Consider the following 24,248-nt stretch of genomic DNA (forward strand, 5'->3'; position numbering starts at 1 on the left):
TTTTTCACAAGTTTTATATTATTTCATTTAACCATCAAATACAAATATTAAATAGTTTTATATCAAAATAAATAAATAAATAATAACATATGCTTATTTTAGTTAATATAAACTATTGTCAACCAAATAATACACTTTCAATAGATCATCAAGCACATATAATTCATAGATTTAAATGTATAAAAATTATACCAGAGTGTAATTGCATACAAAATACAATAATTATTCTCCTATATCAATTACTATCAAATAAATTATATCCACATAGATAAATATAAATAAATTACATAATGTATGTATTTATCATTCCCAAAATTACTGAAATTTCAATAACAATATGAGCAATATGTGCAAGAAAATGCTCTTCTAGAGTATAATTAAAGGCCCAGCTCCTGATTGAGACCAAATGGTCTCAAAGTTTTATATTTCAGTATCATCCTTGTTTCCAATTCTAAGAGTTTGCCTACTATATCATCTCCCTTATGAATAAAAGGTTTCCCCAATACACTAAATCTCAGGCTATCACTGCAACCATCATGAATATCCATAAAATGCTTAGCAACAGGACTTATAACATTAAGGTTTCTTATATCCTTAAGATGTTCTAAGATTCTAGTTTTGATCATCCTTTTAGTTTGTCCTACATACCAAATGTCCCTACATGAACAGCCTATTATGTATACTACACTAGTGGACTTGCAATTAAAAAAATGTTTAGAAATATGATATATATTGTTAATAATATAAATATTAGTAACTCTATTACATATGCTGCATGAGCCACAAGCAAAAGTGCCCACCCTCACAGGGGTAGATCTAATATGCTGTACAAAATTATTATTCAAGATTTCTCTTAAATTCTTTCCCCTTCTAAATGAAAAATTCACTTGATTGGGGAACAATTCACCAATGTTATCATCTTCACATATTAAGTACCAGAATTTTCTAACTAATGAGACTAATATGTTAGAAAAAGGGGAAAATTTAGTTATAAAGAACACTTTCTCAACATTATTCTTTACACTAATTTCCCTTTTATTAGGATATTTTATGATGTTTTCCCTTCTATCAACTAATCTTGTGTTGTTAATCACACTATCCCTACATTCTAATAGTTGATCATATTCATATCCTCTTTCCAATAGTCTATTGAGTACTGTATATAGTTCTTCATCTATATCCTCCTTAACACTGGTATGATCCCGAATTCTTTTGAATTCCCCAAATGGTAGGGCCTTTATTAAATGCTGAGGATGCATACTAGTAGCATGTAAGAACATATTTACTGAGGTTTCCTTCCTAAATGGTTTAAACTCAATTTTTTCCTTCTCAAACAAAACTAGATCTAAAAAGTTAATCTTATTTCTACTGATCTCATATGAAAATTGTAAATTGTGTTCATTTTGATTAAGTACTTCAAAAAAATCCGTGAATTCACAAATATCTCCCTTGCAAATAAAAATCAAGTCATCTATAAAACGTTTGTACAGGATTACTTTGTTCTTGAAATAATTAGTAGGATAAATGTATTTTTTCTCAAAGTAATCCATATAGATGATGGCATATGATGGTGCATATGCTGCACCCATTGCTGTGCCTTTTACTTGCAGGTAATATGTGTTGTTGAAACAAAAATAGCTATGAGTTAAACAAAACTCCAATAGGGTAATAAGGAAACTAGTTCTAGGTCCCTCACCCATCATATTTTGTATGGATTCCAAACCCCATTTGGTATTAATATTGGTGTATAAAGACTTAACATCTACGGTGACCCAGTAATAATCAAAATTCCATTTCAAATTCAACAGATTATTAATCAAGTCCTGTGTGTTCCTAATGTGAGCTGTTATCTTACATAGGTAAGTCTTTAATTGAGAGTCCAAAAACAAGTTAACATTTTCCAAAAAAGAACCTATTCCAGAAATAATAGGTCTACCTGGAGGTTCTTCCAAGTTTTTATGAATTTTTGGTAGTGCATACATAATCGGTGTTACTGGTTTTTGAATAAATAACTTTTTAACATTGGTGTGCATAAAAAAACCCAAGCGTTCACCTTTTTCAAGTAAGAATAACAGCTCATCATTAAAGGACAAAATAGGGTCACTGTCCAATTTCCTATATTCGTCAGAATTCAACAACAGTCTATTCACCATATTTATATACTTTATTCTATCCATTATAACCCAATTGCCACCCTTATCAGCAGGTTTGAAAATATATTCATTTTTAAGTGATTTCAAAACTTTTAAAGCTTGCCATTCATTTTTGTTTAAGTTGAAACATTTTTTCTTTTTACAAAATTCACTAAATAATACTTCAACTTCTTTCAAAAGAATCTTTTGAAATGTTGAAATGGCAGGTACAGAAATATAAGGCATGAAGGTATTTACCCTTTTAAATTCAGGTTATATTAACCTACCATACCCAGTACAAAAATCAACATTTTCAACAATTTCACCATTGGATAAATCATTATTAACATCCAATAAGTTAGGTTCAAACTCATAGTTATAGACAGATTACATAAATCATCATCTATTTCTGAATCACTAGATTGTTCATTAATAATAGAAGTACACATATTAGATCTTTCCTTTTTAAAAAAATTAACTCTTAATAACAGTTTTCTAATGAATCGTTTAACATCAAAATAAATATCAGCTAATGATGGGAAGAAAGTAGGAACAAACTTACTTCCTTTGTGTAATACACTTAGCATTTCAGAACTCATTACTAAGTTAGACAAATTTACACAATATAATGGAAGTTCATTAGGAACTGCTGTTGACGAACCTTCATTTAAGTTTGTTTCTTCCCTTCCTTCCATTCCTCCTGTTTCTTCCCTTGTTATAATCGTCAGCTTGAAAGTTCAAGTTGTCACTGTTGCAGCTGCCAGACCCCGAAGTAACCTCACGATTTGAGGTTCTGTTCACCGCCGTTGTTGCTTCAGCAAAGGAAACATTTTTAGAAGTGTTACCCTCCGCTGAAGAAACTGAAGACGCTGATAACCCTCTCCGTTTGGAACTACTGCTCCAAGTCCTGCCCCTTGACCTATTACGGGTCTTACGTGTGGGTTCACGTTGCCAGTTGAACAGAACGCCAGTTTCGTAATCCTTGAGGTCACGGATTAGTTTATTTCTTTTACGCTGCACAATGTCCGTTTCTAATTTATTGATTTTTTCATTCAAAGCTGACATTTGGATATCATAATTCAGTTCTGCTGCCAAGCTATTCTGTAAGGTCATGATTTCACTTTTAATTTTTTCATGGTTGCGTTGGTTGCGCTTTATTAAAATTTTGAGCCAACCAGTAGTGCAAGACAATGACACTTGTTTCCACTCATTAAACAAATCTGTTTCATCTTCGGAAAAGGGGGTAGCAGGCAGTTTCTCTACCCGCAAACCCCGTGGTGTAATGTCAAGGCTAATATATTTCTCTAGTAAACGAGTATCAAAATATACTGCTATTTCTTTAGACATCAGCTTAGACAGTTCATTAAAGCATTCATCAGCAGCAATATTGTTACCTCCAATGTTCCAAGGATCAAGATGCAAATACCTCTTATCACGTTCACTAAGGAAATTTGAAAACATAAACGAACTAGCTGGACCGCTCTGTTCAGAGCTCGAGCTACGTAGCGACATGTTGAGAAATAAGTAAATGTCCAAAAGAAAAAGCAAGTGGGAATTTGACTGAATGAACAAATTCCAACAGCAAAAACACACAAAGCCAAATAGTTCTGTTAAACAACACACCAACAGTCAAATTCCACCAACGCTCTTTATTCAACGATCTGGTACCTCGGCCATTCGCCTTCAAAGGATCACATTACAACTTTCAATATGAACTCTTTTTATATAGTAACTAATTAGTTGATTAGCAATTAGTATAATTGAGTATCAAAATTTAAAGTGATCTATGCATCAAAATTAAACCATAACATCTACTTATATTAGTTTATATAAACTGTTATCAACCAACTTTTCTATTTTTTCACAAGTTTTATATTATTTCATTTAACCATCAAATACAAATATTAAATAGTTTTATATCAAAATAAATAAATAAATAATAACATATGCTTATTTTAGTTAATATAAACTATTGTCAACCAAATAATACACTTTCAATAGATCATCAAGCACATATAATTCATAGATTTAAATGTATATAAATTATACCAGAGTGTAATTGCATACAAAATACAATAATTATTCTCCTATATCAATTACTATCAAATAAATTATATCCACATAGATAAATATAAATAAATTACATAATGTATGTATTTATCATTCCCAAAATTACTGAAATTTCAATAACAATATGAGCAATATGTGCAAGAAAATGCTCTTCTAGAGTATAATTAAAGGCCCAGCTCCTGATTGAGACCAAATGGTCTCAAAGTTTTATATCTTGTAACATTGTAATATTGTAACACCCTGGACTGACACCAGAAGCTAAGCCAGTTGTTAAAGTCAATCATTTTCTTTTGGTAACATGGCATAATTCGTGGAGAAAGTGGAATCTTCTCAGTGCTAGGCTCATACCTGCCTGAGACACATAATCAGTGACCTCAATTATGTCTTGCTTCATATTGCCAAGGTAGGCACGTCTCAGGTCATTAACACCCACGTGGACTATGACAGAGCCATACTGGTAACTGTGATTCAATGACCTGAGTGCCTGTGTAACTTGACGGATCATAGCCTCAGAAAAGCAGCTAACTGTGACTCTCTCCTTACTCAGTCTTGTGAGGGGGACATCGGTGTGCCTCACTTCACAATCACCAATGACCAGGAAATTTGGCTGTGTGCTGGTTTACCTTAAGAGCTTAGCAGTGGAGGCACTGGATACAGTGTTACTATGCGTAGCTGCAGGTCATGTTTTAGTGGAATATTTACGTGATGGCTAAGGACCCTTTCTTTGTACTGTGCAGGAGGTCTTAGAGTTTTAGGAAGGATATCTGTAAGTGCCTCAGTATAAATAATTTTATATGTAGGGTCTTAACCCTGTGCAGTAGGTGTGGTACAATGGTCACTGACAACCTCTATAGGATTAGATTTGGCTATATGAGGGAGTTTTGCATTAGATTTGTTTACTTCAATCCCCCATGAGCTTGGTCTGGAACTTTTTTCAGAATCTATCAGAACTTACTTCTTTTGATAATGGAACAGTAAATGTTGTTGTAGAACTTATGGAAATAATATTGGGTTACAATTTTATAACTTTTGAAGGAGAATATTATAGGCAAATCAAAGGAGTTGCCATGGGGGCAAGTTGTGCCCCCATTTATGCAAACTTGGTTTGGTTTGCCCTGGAGAGGCAGGTATTATTATCTAGTCACTTGGCCTTAGAATGGTATAGCTATTTCATTTTTTTAGATGATATATTTATTTTTTAAAAGGACCAGGATGTCACCATCCATAATAGCTTTTATCTTATTTGAATGAGGCTACTTCACTTTTATCTTTTCCAGGCCAATACAACACACATTATAATAATTATTTGGATGTGACTATTTTTAAAGTGGAAGGGGGAAGTAAACTATGTTCAAAAGTATACAGAAAACCTACTTTTTCATACAGTTAGTTTTGGAATATCACAGGTGCCACCCATACCATGTGAAAAGGAATATTTTTAAGGGGTAGCTGGTAAGGGCAGCACAAATGTGTTTAGACTATACCCTATTTAAAGAGGAAGTTGAAACCCTTAGATTTTTACTTCTTGGAAAGGGGATATCCTAACAATGTTTTAACCAGGATTATCAATGAAGTAATGAGCCTATGGGGTACTAGATTTACATCACTGTTAACCCAGGATAATGTCCCATTGAACAATGTACATGAAAGTGTGGAACACAAGGTCTCAACAGGACCCCGTTACCATTAATTACATACATGCTATGGTAGTCAGTTTCAACCATCAGGTTAACGCAGTTAAAAACATTCTGAATCAAAAGTGGAACATCTTTAAGGGGGATGGACATATATTTAGTAAACTAGGTTCCGGATCCCACTTTGTATATAAAATGGGTCATAATTTTAAGAACATCTTTAAAGGATCAACTATTGTAAATAAGTCACTTGTAGAAAATTCAAAAGGAACAAAGAAATGTGGGATGTGCCACCAATGTCCTTTTTATTTTGGTAAAAACTATGATTGTTATAGATGAACCAGAGGAGATTATTAGATTAGCTCAGGGTAATTGTTCTACTAAGGGGGTGATATATATTGCGGTATGTCAAACCTGTAAGAGTTTTTATGTAGGTAAATCTGAATGCCAATTTAGAAAAAGGATATACAAACATACTTATGCTATTTCTTGGAAAAATACTAACAATGCCTTATACAGGCATGTGCAGTCCTGTGATGCCTCTACGAATTTCCATTTTGGATTATTAGAAGTAGTTCCCCAGTACATCATGGGAGGTGGGGACTGGGAGACATGAGTGGAAATTAGTGAATTATTTTGGCAGTTAAAATTGAATGCTGTTTGGGGAAATGATTTGAATGAGTGTGTCTCTATTACATCAGTGCTGAAACATCGGGCTACCCAATTATAGGATTTTAATTTTTATATAAGCATATGAGGTTATTTAATGTGCTTTAATTTGCATTTATGTTATGGTACTACTATACTAGGAGTTTTTTACATGTCCATATATTTGTGATTAATTTTAATGTGAATGTACATGGCACTTTAACAGATTTTTATTACTTAATTGTTTAACCAAGTACTTTTGTATGGTGGGGCTTATGGTTAAATATTTTGTCTTTTTAATGCTGGATGGTTCTGATGAAGTCCAGTTGGGTTGGACAAAAGCTCTAAACTGTCTGTGGTCAATAAAGTGGTGTCTTACAAGTTAACCCAATTATACAAACTTTTTTGTTCCCAGTATCGGACTTTGAGTCTGTTGGACTATTTACGTGGTCTGCAATTTTTTGGGGTTATTACTGTGTGGTTGCTCCAACCTTCGAAGGTATCAGAGTGTGGTTGTTGGTTATCTTTGGTTTTGTACCACACATTCTTCACCATATTTGCACTAATTCTCAGGTCTGCAGAGGAATCATCTTTAGCTGGGAAATGAACTGCAAAACCAACCTCTTTAACATATATTTGTCCAGTTACTAGCAAAGATCCACTTGGTCATCTGGTCATAAACGTATTTTCAGTGCCTTGTTTATCAGCCAGACATTACAATTTCTGCTCATGTTAAACAGTGCTATAGCAGATCATTACATCTCAGTGTTTCTTCAAGAAAATAGTTAAATGCATTTTCGCATCCATCCATCTCCATGAGCTGATTATAATGTTTGTGTCTTTCAGATACTTTCTTAAAATTTTAACTCTTCAGCCGGTATCTTTCTTTGAGTATTAAAATTATTTATCCATGGACCCTTACATCTTACAAAATTTCTTGTAATTTTTTTTCCCATGGTAATTTGCTCAGATCAGTAACAGAATCACTAATTTGCCTGTTTTGAAAATGAAACTTGATGTGGTGCACTCTTATGGTTTGATTTGAATGAAACCACCTTCTTAGCAAATGAATAACCTCTTCGGATGTGTTTGTGTCTGATTTTCATTAAACAGATTTTTTCATTAAATGATAACATTTGTGCATCAGCAGTGCTTAATAAAAATAATAAAATATGTTTATTTTTTTCTGATGTGTCTATACTGTTGGTAACATATACACACACACACACACACACACACACACACACACACACACACACACACACACACACACACACACAGCTTCCACCCCACACATAGCACAGCTACCACTCTTGTATCCTTTACTAATAACATTGCTCAAGTCAGGGATAATAGCAAAATAGCATCAGCCCTCTTTCTGTACCTGTCGAAAGCATTCAACACCATATCTCATACCATACTTCACTATAAACTCTCCAACCTAGGCTTCTCAAACTCCACCACCTCCTGGTTCTGTGATTACCTCACTAATAGACACCAGGCTGTTAGATGGAGCTCTTCCTACTCCCCCTTAGGACAGGGGTCCCACAAGGATCAATATTGGGCCCTCTCCTCTTCAATGTATTTACCAATGACCTTTACTCATCCTGCCTCCAATCCAATCTTATTCAGTATGCTGATGACTCGACCATCATCAACTCTGCCCACAACATAGTAATCTTCAATTCCTTACACAAAACTCACTCCACTCAGTTAAATACTGGCTACAATCCAACCAACTCCTGCTAAGTGCGAGCAAAACTAAGCTACTACTTTTCCTACCTAAAAATCTGGAACATGCAAAACAGAACTTTTCCATAACATCCCTTAATGGAATTAACATTTCTGTTGACACCCAAACAATACTGCTTGGAGCAATAATTGATGATGAACTTAAATTCAACCAGCATATTCATAGCTCAATAAAAAAAAAAAAAAAAACACCAAAAACTAGGTCTGCTTTACCATCACAAAAACATTCTTCCCTGTGCATCCAGGTCATCCCTTGCCCAATCCCTGTTTCTAGCATCCTTACTCTATGATTCACCTATTCTTACCCATCTACAGAGTAACCTAATATCCAAACTAGAAACCACATATAACAAAGTAGCCAGATTTGCTGCAAATCAACCTTACCAATCGCATCACTGCCTCTCATTAAAGGCTTTACACTGGCCTGAGTTTTTCAACTTACTGCCTCAATCCCAACTCCTTATAGCCCACAATATACTGAACAATCCTAAATCCTGCCAATCCCTTGCAAATTTTCTGACACTTTATACTCCTCAACGCCCACTAGTAAGTACTAATCAATACTTTCTTGAAGTTCTTAAGCCAAACAAAACCATTGGGAAAATACTCTATTGTCACTCAGTTGCAAAAAATTGGAACACACACCCTTTAGCCCTTAGACTAGTTAAAGACAAAAATGCCTTCAAGAAATAGCTTAAATCTTTTTTACTATCAAATTGGATATGTTCCTGCTCTAAAATAATACCCAAGAAACACTTGGGGATAACCTAACTGTATCACTCCAAGCTCTCTCTCTTACTACTACCTACACATGTTTTCCATCATATTCCTTACTAGTTAGCTCATGTTACACTCAATTCCCATAATCACTTATTACTGTGCTTTAATTTATTTATTAACTTCCAAAGTTCACACAACTTGATCTATATATTTACTTACTTCATGCCTAGTACCTTGATTCAGCAATGTATTGACCTTAGTTGTACCATATTTCTGCTTAGTTTCTTGCCATACTACGTGAAAGTTTCCATATATGTATATTATTGTATTTCTATCCATTCTATATATTCCTTTATTGCATGTTATCTAATTACTTCAGAAGTATGTATACTTAAAATGTGATCTATGTTTATCTTTGTTCTTACTATTTGTTTACTTAAACTTTTTTGGGGAGTTTTTTCCTTGGGTCTCTGCTGAAAAGGGGTTCCTAAGAACCTAGACAGAATAACCCGATTAACAAATGTAAAATAAATAAATATATATATATATATATATATATATATATATATATATATATATATATATATATATATATATATATATATATATATATATATATATATATATATATTTATAGATATATAGATATATGGATCTATGTTAGATTATCAAAGTTCTGAAACTTCAAAATTCATATGGCCGAGACCATATGATTGAAGTTTTGGAACTCTGAATATAAAAAAAATAAATAAATAAATAAATAAAATCTATTTTTAATGTTTTCTCAGGGGGACAAGCCCCTCTGCACCCCCTAGACCACCTGCTAATTAAATATACCAACTCCAAGATCACACTACATTGCAGAAAAGGGTACGTTTCCTGTTATGTGCTGTACCGCTATCTCCATTCAAAATATTTGAAGTTTCAGAACTTCAGTCATATGGTCCCGACCATATGAATTTTGAAGTTTTGAATCTTCAGTAATCTGACAGGGATCCTTTGCGATATATATATATATATATATATATATATATATATATATATATATATATATATATATATATATATATATGTATATATATATATATATATATATATATATATATATAGATGGATATTCATATACATATAGATATACATATATACACACATGCACACAACCCATTTACATTCTTCCCAACTTTGAATCTGAATTTGAAAAGGCACTGTATTACCAATCAGCTGCTACAGTTATTTTGAGTTTCCTTTGACTCCTTTTTGCGCTAGTTTAATCTAAAGTATCTGTTTGTGATGTTTCCAGTCTTTAATTGTGACTGAGAATTTGGAGATATTATATAAACGAAAAGAAAAGAAGAGCCTTCATTTCAAATAAGAAGCAACATATGTGCAGATTACCCTGCGCTCAAGGAGAGATGTTCATCTTCTAGCAATTTACAAAACTTGTTTTAAACAATCAGACTTTATTAATGGCTTCCAAAACTAGCTCCACAAATGTGAGGGGAAAAAAATAAGTAAACAGTTATACTATAAAAACCAATAGCCAGTATACACAGCATTTGAAAAGGAATATATAGGGCCAGATTCTAAAAGACTTGCTCTCAGGGCAAGCCTGCCCTGATTCTGAAAGACTTGCACTCAGTGTAAGCAACTTACTTTAAGGCCTATAAACAAGCTTACTATGGGGACCAGGTTTCAAAACATCTGCTGTCAGCCTGCTGTCAGTTTAAGTCATCACTTACACTGAAAGCAAGTCTTTTGGAATCAGGGCCATAGCGTGTGCAGCATTTTATGAAATACTTACTGATATCTATGTAGTTAAATATGCCTCATTTATTAGTTAATCCAGCAAAATCACTATATCATTTAAAATTACTGGATTTATACTAAGTTATAACCTTACAGATATTTATGAAAGAGCTTCATATCATAGGTTACTTATTTAAATATTTATGAAATTCAATCACAGTTTTCCTGATTGTGATAGTTTCAGAACGTAGTTTGTCCTCTTTGTTTTTGACGTTATTTCCAAAAGTTCAGTTTTTAACTGCATATTATATAACGACCCCCCCATTAAATATTCAAAAATGTGCATGCTGATTGGTCAGCATGCACGTTGTAAATCAGAGCTATAGTAATGGAAAAAGGTCCAGTCGCCCGGACTTTTTCTATTACTATAACTCTTTTTTTTACAGCAATGGAGAACGCAAGATCTCCATTGCTTCACAGTGTCTCTCTATGTTAAATGAGTTTAACATAGCGAGACAGCTTTAAAAAAGCAACAGAGATTCTCCGTTGCTTTATTTAAAGCTGTCTCGCTATGTTAAACTCATTTAACATAGTGAAACAGTTTTTAAAAAGCAACGGAGATCTTGCTTTCTCTGTTGCTTTTGCCCACAGCTCTGATGTACTGCGTAGGCATGCGCATGCGCAGTACATCAGAACTGCCGCAGAATACCAGACAGCTGTGGAAGGGCAGCAAGGAGGAATTATACAATGCCATTATTTAAGAAAAGTAATTATTTTTTTTCTTAATGTCATTGTATAATAGCAATAACCCACTTCTGGGTGTGGGTAATGCTGGATTTACCCACGGTTGGCTTTGTTTGGCCACTCGTGCTTCACCCTCGTGACCAAACCACACCAACCGTGGGTAAATCCAGCATTACCCACACCCAGGCGTTGGTTATTGCTATATTATTTAACCAATAGAAATATGGTCACAATTAGAATTTACTATGAGAGTATTTTTATCTTCAACTTGCATATGCAATAAGTTGGTCCTTCAGTTATATTTTTACATTTTTTAAGAATCATGAACTGCTTGTTCAATATTTCATTAATACTGTAATAGTCTCAACAAGTACATTCAACATCAGCAGAATCCGTTTTATAAACAGAACATACTATTAATTTAGGTAAGACATACAAGGTAAACTTAGCTTGGATATTACAAGTGTTGTGATTTATCATAAACCGAATATAGTCAGATTTAGAAAATATGTTTTGGTCTCAAACTGACAATCTTTTCAACGTAGTAAATCAAAACCAAAAAAATATAAAGGTGTGCACTGCTCAGTGCTAGGAGTCTAAACACAAAACTTCACTTTCTACAAGCTATCCTAGCCCTAAAGAATCCTGTTATCTGTGCAGTCACTGAGACATGGTGTAAAGCTGCAAAGAACATCACAGCAGCGCAAGGCTATAATGCCTTCTACTCAGTTACACCAGCTACTACACAGGCAGGGACTCAATAATTAAGTGTTTTCATTTACATAAAAAATAAACGTGCCTTGAGGCTGGTCAAACACAATGATGCACTTGAGCTTCTCCACTCTCAAATCATCATAGGCAAAATCCCACACCACTTTCTTCCAAGCAATAAGTCCCCTCTATCACCCGGGAAGCACATAACACATAATTAAGCTTGCTGGAGACACTCAACATCCAACCCAATGCCATACTTATGGGTGACTTTAATTACCCCCACTATTAACTGGCAATCATATATTACACCAAATATGAAGGTACAGAATGCCATAGATTTTTTAAACCCAAACTTCCTGTTTCAGAGTGTCAGTATGCTGTCCAGTGGTCCAAACATACTGGGTGTGGTCCTCATTAGTATGGGAGAGCACTGCACACCCCCTAGAGCAGTGTCCTCAATGGTAAGGTCAGACCACAAAATGGTCTCCTTCGAATTAAAAATAAAACCCAGAACCTCAGCTAACCCTGGAACATTCAAAAACTACTCTAAGGCTAAGTTCTTCATATTAAGTGATACAATTTCAAGCCTCATAAACACTTAGAACACTGCTGCCTATGTGGAACTGTTCACAGAAACCCTATACAAATATGCTAATAGCTGCAGAGAGGCAGCTGTGTCCACCAGGAATAAGTGCAGAACTAACTTAAAAAAGCAAACCACCATGGTTAAATCACATCAGTAGACTGTATGATAAAAGGAAGAAAATCATGGCAAAAATTAGGTGTAATACCAAAAATTATAAGAGTGCTCTCATCCAACTAAACAAACAACTCAGAGGACAAATAAAGTCTACCAAATCCATATCTGAGGTAACTCTGGCCTCTGAGGCCAAGGACACCCAAAAGACAGTATTTAGCTATGTCTGCAACCTTAAAGGTGATACACAATTGTGTGCAATGCTCATTGTTAATGGATCCACTTACACTGAACCAGAAGGCATAGCAAACCTACTGGCAGACAAATTAATCTCTAACTTTATACCTCTCTCAACCCAAGCATCCCCTTAGGAAATAATATCAAATATAATTCCTCAACTATCACTAGGCTACAGGTCCTCAATGCTCTGTCTAAGGCCAGGGACACTGCATTGGTGAGCCCCAACAATTTCATAGGCTGCATTCTAAATAGTATGATACATGACCTATCAAGCCATCTTGAACTGCTATATAACTGTAACCTCCAAACAGGCTTCATGCTTCATGAATGGAGAATGACAACTATCATTCCTCTGCACAAAGACAGACCATCTACAGATCGTGAATCTACAGACCCATAAATCTCAGTAGTGTCATATGCAAAGCCATGGAAAGAATTATGGAAATGATCAGTAATGACACACAAAACCTAGGGACACTGGACCCAACCCATTTGGTTTTGTCAAGGGCAGGTCATGCCTTCTCAGCCTGGTGGATTTCATTGAAAATTTCATCAAATCAATGGACAAAGTCAATGTAGTTGCCCACCTTGACCTGGCCAAGGCATTTGACACAATACCCCACTTAGACATTTTTGACAAGCTGAAGAGGTTTCACGTAATCCATTGTGTCACCCAGTGGATAGCCAGAGGGCTCACAGACTGGACCCAGGAAGTTACAACTGGGTGGTCCACCTCTACAAATATGATGGTCACCAGTAGAGTCCCTCAGGGTTTGGTCCTGGGGCCATTCTTTTTTGTCACCCACTTCTCTTAAGTCAATGCCATCATCAAGAGCCTATGACCAAATTTGTAGATGACTGCAAATTAGGAGCAGTCATAGGATCCCGCACTGACACTAATATTCTTCAAGAATGACTGACACAGTCAAATAACTGGTGTCAGTGCAATGGACTAAAACTAACTGCCAAGAAATTCTTAATAGTATCCTTAAGGAAGTCAGCCACCTCTTGTAACTGCCATATTGACAACACATCCCTAGGAGTCAACTTATTAGTCAGGGACTTAGGGACACATATAGAGAGTAATCTAGCTTTTAACCATCAGGTGTCTACGCTACTGATGAAATCATTCTATGTTGTGCAACTTATAAATAAGGGCATGTCACCTAGGTCCAAGAAACTCCATGTTCTGCTCTATAGCACTCATCAGACCTATCATTAAGTACAATGCTGCCTTTGTTATATACCTAACCAGGCACATCCAACAACTGGAATGTCCAAAGAGCTTCCTCACTAAAAGAATACAGGGCATAAATAACATGTCCTATACAGACTACAACAGCAGATGTTACTCAGATTTTATGCTGACATGACTAGATTTGTGAGAAACTTTTGAGAAAAACAACCTGGCCTTGGTGGGCTCTACTTTGTTTACAAGCCTCTATTGTACAGTGTTACATTTCAAGGTACTCTTCTAATTCAGATACAAGCAAATGCTGATTGCAGTTCATATTTTCAAACAGGCTCTGTCCTGATTATCTATAGCTTCTACAGCTGTGTATTTTCTCACAGCACAAAACGGAACTTCTTGTCTAAGTTTCATACAAGTAGTGTTGTTCTATTCATTATTTTCCTAACATAAGCAGGAATCATCTACTTCTCAGTAAATTTCCAAGGCACAAGCAAGATTTTAGCTATCAATACAAGGTCAGAAAAGCATCTGCAGTTTGTACAGATTTATGCAGTATGAAATAGAATAAATGTGTTAACCCTTTTGAAGCTCTAAATGCACTAAGCATATTACTAATACACACATTAATACATATTTTTCTGACATTTCCCCTCTTTTAATACTTTTATTCTACTTTCAAAATAAGCATAAACAGTTTGTTTTCTTCTCCTAACCTCTTCCACTTAGGATTTGCAGTTAAGAGAGTCATTCAGTTTAAACTTATGAAAGCATTTTCAATCTTTTAATAGTTCTTCAAACTCAGTACTTTGATATAAGGTTTCAGAAACTGACATGTCTATAAGGTCTTTAATCAGTCTTTTCATGCAGGGGATGCCACAACAAACATATACTCCCAGTAGGAGCATTCCTACACAAATGGCAATCAGGATGTTCATTAGGATGGTACTCCATCCCCCAAACCATTTCTGGAAAAAGTCCATCAGTGGGTTTGGGCCTGGTTTGGTCATGGCCGACACTTGCTGAATTACCTCAAGATGATTGTCTATCTCGTGTTTATGGTCAGGAATATATGAACAGCATTCTTCTTGGATTAAAGCGCAAGTACCACCTCTCACCGCTAGGGTGAAGTCAAGAGCCATGCGGTTCTGAAGCACTACAGTTCTCATAGCATTCAGTTCATCAGTTACCAATCTGAGAGCGGAAAAAGTTGCATTACTCATTACTTCGAGAAGTTTTGACAGTTTTCTCAGCCCCCAGATCGATTTCACTGCTCCATATGCCGGTAATATGCCTGCCCATGATATAACGCTATCACTCAAGTCCATATGTGTCAGTCCTTTGCCTATGGAAGGATGGTCTTTCCAACGTGCATCGATTTGTCCCACTGGCTTTACAGGTTTCTTGACGATCTCTCGGACATTTCGAATTTTTCCTCGAGGCAAAACTGCAGTGTGTCGTATGGCCGGAACCAGGTAACCCAAAAAACAACTGCCGAACCAATTCTCAGGTAACCATTTGTATGCCTTTCTGCCACACACAAAGTAACAATCCTATGCTTTAGTAGTAACTTTGCTATGAATATACACTCACCCTGCATGAAACATTTTTTTATCTATCATAGACAGTTGTTTATAAAGAACAGAATTATGTTTTATTTCATCAAGTGTTTTATGCATCAATCCAAGAAATTAATCATAGTTTGTATTACAGTAAAGATCTACATTGTTACCTTTAGTGTAACATCTATAAGGAACAGTCACATTGCATTTGCTCCAACCCACCTGAACAGTATAATTTTTCTAAAAACACACAGTTCCCTTTTGTGGAACAGACAAGTGCAATGCTATTTTATAATGAATAAAGAGGACCAGTGGAGTGAATGCTCAACGGAACAACAAGCTCAAAGATAAACAGTTAAAAACAAACACCGCTGAGCAAAACAATGGAGGATTGCAGTCTCATTTAAATCACAAGTAGCTCCTAAATCCAATAGCCAATGATGTAAATGCTATTTTATCTTGTGATATAATGGTTGAGGTATTATAAATCAAGTTCTCCCAGGTCTCATTGACCCCTAGGGGGACTGTAGCAATTAATAACCCCCTGTATGCTATCGGCAATGCTGTGCAAATCCAGCAATTCGAAACATTGAAAGTCTCAGCATACACATATTTAATTGCCTGGTAAGTGTTAAAGTTTGGATGCCAGTTGATGAGTAACGCTTCACGTTTATTCAGTTCAGTCTGTGTGGCTGGGAAAAGGAAAGGCCACAACAAAAAGATTATTGCCACTAGTACAGTTAACAGGACGATTATGCAATACTTCCGAGGAAAGGGTTGTTCTGCATTCCTGTTTCTTCTGGACTCTATCATTTTTACTCTTGGCATGTGACAAGATTTTTGTCCAGTTCAAAGTTCTTGACTAATTTACAGTGCATCAGGTGGATCCAGGAGGCACTCTCCGCTATCTTGACTGCAGTGGGTGTCGACAGAAGCACCTGATATGGACCTTCCCACTTTGGTGATGCCCAATTCTTTCTTTTTATTGTCTTCACCCAAACCCAAACTCCAGGGGACACTGCCACTTCTGACGGTCTGGTTCGTTCTTTATCTGAAACAGAATTTGACTGCAACAAATGTTTAGAATTTAACAAATTTCTCATGTACTCAGCTAGTGTACTGTCAGCTTCCTGGTCTGTGGGCATGAGAGATTTCCACTGAGGTATATAATAAGTCCTTCCAAATAATTTTTCAAAAGGAGTCAATCCTTTTGCATTTGGAACAGTTCTCATGCTCAACAGTGCCAGGGGCAGACAGTACACCCAATTTCTCTGCATTTCAACTATTAACTTCCTTAGCTCATTCTTTAAAATCCCATTATGCCTCTCTACTAGCCCTGCAGATTGAGGGTGATACGCACAATGATTTTTTAGAGAAATACCAAAATGTCTACTTAACTGTTGTATGGTCTGATTTACGAAGTGTGTGCCGTTGTCACTGTAGATCCTTTCCATAATGCCAAATCTAGGGATGATTTCTTTAACAAGGACATTGGCCACAGTTGCTGCATCTGGATTTTTAGTCGGAAAGGCTTCCACCCATTTGGAAAACATATCTACAATGACAAGACAATACTTCTTATTTTTACATTTATTCAACTCTATGAAATCCATACAGATAGCATGAAATGGATACGGTGGTGTAGGGAAACTCCCTTGCTTGGGCTTTAATGCCCCTTGTGCATGATGTTTATTACAAACATGGCACATCGAACAGAATTTTTTTAGAGTAGTTTGTAAATCCGTACGTCATGAACACTTGGTTCACCAGCTGTACCATCCTCCCTGTTGAGACATGGCACTGCCCATGGCTCAACAAGGCTGCATATCTAAACAAATTAGATGGCAATATCGGTTTTCCTTCTTTAGAGATGTACAGCCCCTTTTCGAGAATTGCTCCTCGTTTTACCCATCTTTGTTTTTCAACTTGCGTAGTAAGTGTCTGCATTGTCTTTAACATTTCTAAGTCTAAAATTTCAGAGGATTGTAATTCCTCATTCAAAAGAAATACTTCTGAAGCTGCCTGCTTTGCAGCTGTATCAGCTCTTGCATTACCTTTTGAAATCCTATCCTGTTGCTTAGTATGAGATGTGCATTTACAAATAGCTACTTTCTGAGGTAACTGAATAGATTCTAAAAGATCTAAAATAAACTGTGCATGATAGATTGGTTTGCCAGTAGATGTTATCATTCCTCGATTTTTCCACTGTTGCGCAAAAACATGTACAGTAGAAAAAGCATACTGGCTGTCAGTAAAATTGTTCACACATTTACCCTTTGCTAAGGTACATACCCGTGTCAAGGCAATCAATTCTGCTGCCTGTGCAGATAAATTGTATGGTAAAGATTTTGCTTCTATAATGTCAGTATCAGAAACTACTGCATATCCTACTAGGTTCTGTCCTGCAGGACCCCTTTTGCATGAGCCATCTACGTAGTATGTCACCTTGGCATCATCCAAGGGAACATCCGTAAGGTCTTTTATAGGCAGTGTCTTTTGCTCAATCACCTGCAGGCAGCTATGTGGTGTGCCATCTGCAGGGGTGGGGAGCAAGGTAGAAGGGTTCAAAGTCGTACATCGTTCAATTGTCATATGAGGTTGGCTCAACAATATAGTCATACAGGAAAGATGCCTAACAGGAGAAAGATATGCTACCTTCTCTTGCAATAAAATAATCGTGACTGCATGAGGCACTCTCAATGTGAGAGGTTGGAACAAAACTACTGAGGCCGAAGCCTGTACTGCCATTGCAGCTGCAACTAGTGCTTGTACACAGTGAGGTAAAGACCGTGCCACTGGGTCCAGTTGTGATGAATAATAAGCAATGGGGCGTTGCTTGTCCCCTTGCTGCTGTGTTAACAGTGATGTCATATAACCTTGCTTACAATCTACAGTTTGGAAAAAAACGTTTATGATAGTTTGGTAATCCCAAAACTAATGAGGACGCTATTAACTGTTTCAGTTTGCAGAAAGCAGATTCCACTTCTGGTGTCCATTGTAACAAATCCTGTGCTGCCATAGGCTTTTTATAAATCAGGTTAGTCAACGGTGCAGATTCCAAGGCATAGTTTGGAATCCAACTCCAACAAAAATCAGTCGTACCCAGGAAGGACATAATTTCCTTCTTGGTAGTGGGTTTTGGTGCTTGTAAAATCGCTACTTTTCTGTCCTCATCTAATGTTCTACCTCCCTTGGATATTACATATCCTAGGTATTTAACTTGTTTTTTCCAAAGCTGCAGTTTATTTTTGTTTACTTTATGTCCTTCAGTGGCTAAAAATTGTAATAGTGCTATGGTCTATGGTATCTTCTTTACAATCTTGCTGGGTGGGGGACGCCAGCAGGATATCATCAACATAAAGAAAAATCTGGCTACCTCTTCATGGGGTAAATCCCGCCAAATTGCTTGCCATTTCTTCTGAGAATATTGTCGGACTTTCACAATACCCCTGTGGTAGTCACGTATATGTATACCTTTCCCCTGAAATGTGAATGCAAACCAATACTGGCTGTCAGGGTGTATCGGTATCGAGAAGAACGTATTGCTGATATCCACCACAGAAAAATCTTTCTGCTGAGGTTTTAAATCATTCAACAGGGTGTGTGGGTCTGGCACCATAGGTGCCGTTGGTATTACTGTGTCATTTACAGCTTGTAAATCTTGGACCATACGCCACTCTCCATTCGCTTTCTAAACAGGAAATAAAGGTGTGTTACATGGTGAATCAGGAGTTTCCACCAGCACCCCTTCTTTAAGTAAAGCTGCTATAATAGGTTTGATTCCTACCTCTGCATCTTTTCTTAAGGGATACTGTCTTTTTTGTGGTCTAAATGCTGACTTTGGCATAATAGTAACTGGTCCCGCTGTACGAATAAGTCCTACATCTGATTTTCCTGTTGACCAGAGAGTTTCTGGTATATTCTGTAAGGCATTCTCTTCCTCCTTCAATAGGAGTGCTAATCAGCTGTCCTTGCTAGACTGCAAGTGTACAGCTGGGTGGGTCTGAGTTATCCAATTCAACTTCTGCATTTGTATTCCCTGTTCTGACAGTTCTAACTCTGTCTGTTTTTCCCATCTCGTGACTTTTTCTCCTAAGTCTACCCATTTTACATTCTTGTACTTAGTTAAGCTAACATGTGGTAATCAACTAGATTTATAGAGTGCAAAGAACTCCTGGGGCAATGAACAGCTGGCTACACTGTTCCCTTCTGTGTCCCAGTACAGATTACGTAATATCAATCTGTTTGCACAATTTCCAAACAATTCTTGCTCATATTCCTTATCAGGTCCTGGTGTGTTACAATAATACAGAGTATAGTGCAACAAATGCTGTTTATCAATGTCAAGGGAGGGGAACTTGCTGATGGCTGCAATCATCAATTCTTCGGTCACTGCCCCTGGACCAGTCGTAACCAAGTCTTGGCTGTACCAATAAAACATTTTACCCTCCATTTGCACTGCAAAGGTATCAATTTGTCACTGTGCTGCCATACCCTGCATAGTCAGAACTACTGCTATATCAAATAGCTGCATAAGGTCTCTGCCCAAGAGGTTTACTGGGAATTTTGCAGAAACAACAATTTTGATTTTCTGGGTCAATCCTGAAACAGGATCAGTTATTGCAATATTATGGGAGAGGGGCTCCTGATACAGCTGTCCATTGGCTGCTTTCACTAATATGTAATCAGGTGACTCTGAGTTCTCTGGCAGTTTGGAGGGATGTATCAGGGTCCATGATGCCCCTGAGTCACACAAGAATCTGACTTCCCTCCCTTCTACCAAGAATGTAACTTCTGGTTTTGTGTCTGCTAAATAGAGCTCTAAGCTCAATAAAGCCAAATCTAATATTTCGTTTCCTTCGCTATCCGTGACTTCCTGCACTTACTCTATTTCTTCTGTCACATTCTCTATTCCCTCTATCACATCCTCATTTGTCCTTTCTCTGCTATCCTCTTCTAGTGATTCCTGAGTCTGACTATCATATAGTCAGTCCTCACCCTCCTCATCTTCCGTGGTTGCTTTCTTGTTTTTCTTGCAATCCCTTGCCAAGTGTCCTTTCTTACCGCATTTAAAACATTCACCCCTTTTCTTTCACCCTTCAAAGTCCTCTGATCGCTGATCAGATTGTTTGTTTCCCTGGGCATTTCTCTTGCCCTTTTTCCTGGACTGTACTACATAAATGTCTGCTCCATCTTCTACAGAAAATATTTGGGCTTTCTTTTTCTTTTTGCTATTAAAATGCCTTTCGGCATGCCTAGCGTATTCAAGTAATGACTGTAATCTGCTTGTACGATGATCTACCATGTGCTTTGTAATAAAGCTGCTTATGGGTGCAATACTGCCTTTCAAAAATGCATTCTTTAACTGCTGCTCATATGGGGAATCATGTGTCTGATCTTCAGGAACCTGCATTCCACAATGGTTATTAAAACATTCTAATAGTCTGGCATAATATCAGTCAATAGCTTCATAAAAACAAAAAAGAAGGCAAATTCAAAACGGAGACAGTGCAAACAGGATTTAATGAAATTAGCGCTTTCGGAATAGTCGATGCTCTTCCTTCTTCAGATGCCAATAGCTTCACCTTCCTGTTGGATGCATTGATTAATGCAAGTCCAGTCTGCCCTAGGCTTCCATTTCTCAGAGATTCGGTCTGTAAGACCTTTCACTCTGTTGTCTAATTCTGTGCTACTATGTGGTAGGGGCCTGAGTGTAGCATCACGGGGATTCCAGTCACCACTAATCATGTGCCAATCTGGTCCCACAATTTATCTGACTACTTTTTCTACCTCTTCTCCATTTAAATTATAACTTAGCCTCATTCCTTGCAAATCTTCTAAGAACTTTCTAAAATTAACTTTTGGATGGGGAATTCCCTCATTGGCTTTCCGGATGTCTTCTGGAGTCCAGGGTGTATACACTAGAATAGTTGGGTCCTGACCTTCTTGCCCTGCCTGAGGATTAGATACTTCTATAAGTGGGCATATTTCTTCTTCACTCATAAATCGTGAATTTCTACCCATTTGATATAACTCAATGTCTCCTTTTGAGTTTCCTGCCCGTGTTCGAGACCTGGTCTCGACGGAATCTCTAATAAACGGTTTTGCTTTTGTAGTGTCTCTACTTACAGTGACAACAGGATATCGCAGGGGTGGAGTAACTTGTTCACTTGCCTCATATTCTGATAAGGGAGGCAGAGGGGCTGATGCTATTACTAAGTTATTGTCCTCCTTATCTAAAAACATTGCTTTTGAATTATTATTCTTTTGTTCCCTTCGGTTTACTTCCTCAATCCACCTGTGTGCCTGAGGAATTCCTAATTCACGTTGCTTTTTTACCCGACCTTTAGAATTGGTTTTAAGCTGTCTGACAAGTTTGACAAGTGAGGATTTTTCTAATTTACCATCAAATTCATACTTATTAACCCATTTTGAGTAGTATTTAATATTATCATCACGCTGTGACTGCATGTATTTCGCATCTTCGGTTAACGGCGGATTTTGGGATCTTTTTGTACAATTATTACCCATTTTGTTCTACCCTTTTAATCGTTATGTAACTCCTTATTTTTAACGTGTTACCACGGATTTTGTTATAATCTCAGAATGACTGCCTACCTGCTCTGTTTCCCTGATCTATGACAAGACAATAATCTTTTTGTCCCTGACTTGTATAAACAGTCTTAACAAAATAAATACAAATCTAGTCCCTGATCTAAAACAGAAAAAAGTAGTGATTGATCACTTGGTTTGAGTAAACCTGTCCTTCAGTCACAGATCAGAAAGTGGCTGGCCTCTTTTGTATGACAATTCAGTCGAAGGGCTTTTCAACTAAGAAAAACTGATGTGGTTTCTTCCCCGTACGGTTTCAAGCCACCTGGCCTGTCTGATCCGAGGCGAAGTGAGGGTTTCCGGTCCGAAGGACCAATCTGTCACAGGAAAAAACTTCAAAGACCAATACACGTAAGGTTGAGTTAAGGCATATTTATTACTTGCCGCAAGGAGACAAAAACATGCAAATACAAGGATTTGTCTAACTGCTAACAGGAAGTATTCTTATTCTTATACTGTTTTACAAGACATGGCCTTCTATGGCTGACGTAATCAAACACAACTTTCAGTATTGTTCTACAGCAGATGTTATTCAGATTTTCTGCTGACATGACTAGATTTGTGAGAAACTTTTGAGAAAAACAACCTGGCCTTGGTGGGCTCTACTTCGTTTACAAGCTTCTATTGTACAGTGTTACATTTCAAGGTACTCTTCTAATTCAGATACAAGCAAATGCTGGTTGCAGTTCATATTTTCAAACAGGCTTTGTCCTGATTATCTATAGCTTCTACAGCTGTGTATTTTCTCACAGCACAAAACGGAACTTCTTGTCTAAGTTTCATACAAGTAGTATTGTTCTATTCATTATTTTCCTGACATAAGCAGGAATCATCTGCTTCTTAGTAAATTTCCAAGGCACAAGCAAGATTTTAGCTAACAACACAAGGTCAGAAAAGCATCTGCAGTTTGTACAGATTTATGCAGTATGAAATAGAATAAATGTGTTAACCCTTTTCAAGCTCTAAATGCACTAAGCATATTAGTAATACACACATTAATACATATTTTTCTGACATATACCTAGTAAAATGGCCTTTTAAGTGTAACATGAGAGTATATGCAAATAGTATGCAAACACTGGGCTGGATTCCAAATATCCTTTGCATGGTATAACATATTAGGCTGAGTCCCAAGTTGGGTATGTTAACTCCTTGATGATTCCAAATGATAGTGATCCACCAGTCCCCAATCAGCATATGCTAATGGAGACTGATGGAGAAACTACATCTGATTCACAAAGTGGAATGAGACTCGACATCCCCTACTAATTTGTCATTGTGGAGGCTCAGCAGTGTTTAAGGCCAAATAAATGGTGATCCAATTGATGTGAAACTCCACCTGTATGTGGACATAGGTATTGCAGGCAGTGTCACGATAGAAGCCATCTGTGTCTGGCCTTGGGGGAGGGTGGTTGCTACCTGGAATTGAGTGGGTACTGGGAGTTATCCCCCAACTTCTCATTTTAGACTGCATTCCTTGGTGTGAATTTGGCCCCACATTCATATCTCTGTCCCTGGACCTACTGCTGCCTGTCATGGCAGCATTCACCAGTATGCGCTACAGTTTCAACAGTATGACAGAACTAGTATTAAAAGCTGTCTTCCTATGTGCACTGCCTGCAATGCCAGATTGATCATACTGATGGAGGGACCTGCTTTCCCCAAAAACTTCAGTGAGGTATGACAACAGGTTCTCTGGCATCTCTGGCCCTATGCTCAGACAAGGCAATGCAGATCTCAACATAGAATGTTTCTGAATCATATTATTTTGTTTGAGTGCAGTGGTGC

General features: G+C 36.9%; 1 protein-coding gene across 1 annotated transcript in view; it reads left to right on the top strand.

Annotated features, from left to right (window-relative positions):
- COL22A1 (collagen type XXII alpha 1 chain) overlaps nucleotides 1-24,248 on the top strand; it is a 2,341,282-nt gene that overhangs the window by 2,073,739 nt on the left and 243,295 nt on the right. The gene's annotated exons all lie outside the window — the stretch shown is intronic.

This window comes from Protopterus annectens, chromosome 3.part1 (genome assembly GCF_019279795.1).
Source record: "Protopterus annectens isolate FY-2018-M chromosome 3.part1, PAN1.0, whole genome shotgun sequence".
In the NCBI taxonomy this organism is placed as follows: domain Eukaryota; kingdom Metazoa; phylum Chordata; order Ceratodontiformes; family Protopteridae; genus Protopterus; species Protopterus annectens.